The sequence below is a fragment of the Theropithecus gelada genome, chromosome 7b, assembly GCF_003255815.1.
Source record: "Theropithecus gelada isolate Dixy chromosome 7b, Tgel_1.0, whole genome shotgun sequence".
Classification (NCBI taxonomy): Eukaryota; Metazoa; Chordata; class Mammalia; order Primates; family Cercopithecidae; genus Theropithecus; species Theropithecus gelada.
This window is the reverse complement of record NC_037675.1, coordinates 16,705,850-16,706,909: the sequence shown is the minus strand read 5'-3', so window position 1 is coordinate 16,706,909 and position 1,060 is coordinate 16,705,850. Positions and strand designations below refer to the sequence as shown.

Sequence of the window (1,060 nt, the reverse complement as noted above, 5' to 3'; positions counted from 1 at the left end):
ATAACCACTGAATCCCCTAAAAAGTTACCTTTTGCCTCCCCTAAGAAGTTACCTTTTGCCTCTTTGCAGTCAGCCTCCTTTTTTCATTCCCAGCCTCTGATAACCACTTAGCTATTTTCTCTCCGTATAGTTTTACTTTTTCCAGAATGTTGTATAAATGGCATCAGATAGCATGATGGTTTTTGTATCTAGCTGCTTTCACATAGCATGCTTTGAGATTCATTCATGTTGTTTCAGCATAAGTTCTTTTCTGTTCTTTTATTTTAGTAACATTTTAGTGCATGGATATATCAAAATGTGTTTATCCATTCACCAGTTGAGGAACATTTGGGTCATTTCTAATTTCTGGCAATTCCAAAAAGTGTTTATGAACATTAACATTCAGATCTTTGTGTGAATGTATGTTTTTACTTCTCTTGTGCAAATACCTAGGAGTGGGATTGCTGGGTCATATGGCAGGTGGAGGTTTACTTTTATAAAAACTACCAAACTCTTGTCTAAAGTAGCTGTACCATTTTTCATCCCTACCAATATTAAGTACTATTTAGGAGAGTTCCAGTTGCTTCATGTATTCACCAACTTTAAGTATTGTCACTTAAAAAATATTCGCCATTCTAATATGTATATAGTGGTTTTGATTATTTTCCTCATGACACCGAGCATCTCTTTATAGGTTTATTTGCCATAGGAAGCTCTACTTTAGAGAGTCTGTTCATAGAGTAATTTTTTTGGCCATTCAAAACTGGGTTTTCATTGGAACAATACAGAGATTAGCATGGCCCCTGTACAAGGATGACAAATTCATGGAGCATTCCATATTTTTTAAAAAATGGGTTTTTCACTCAAGAAACGTAAGTAGGTAGTTCATAGACCCTAAAAATAAACTACACAATAGAAACTACAAAGTAACCAGCTAACAACTCCACAATAAGATCAAAACCTCACATACCAATATTAACCTTGAATGTAAATAGCCTAAATGCTCCACTTAAAAGGCACACAGTGGCTGAGCGTGATGGCTCACACCTGTAATCCCAGCACTTTGGGAGGCTGAGGCGGG

At 36.2% G+C, this 1,060-nt stretch overlaps 1 pseudogene; it reads left to right on the top strand.

Annotated features, from left to right (window-relative positions):
- Positions 1–726: 726 nt before the first annotated feature.
- Positions 727–823, top strand: LOC112629506 (annotated as a pseudogene).
- Positions 824–1,060: the final 237 nt, after the last annotated feature.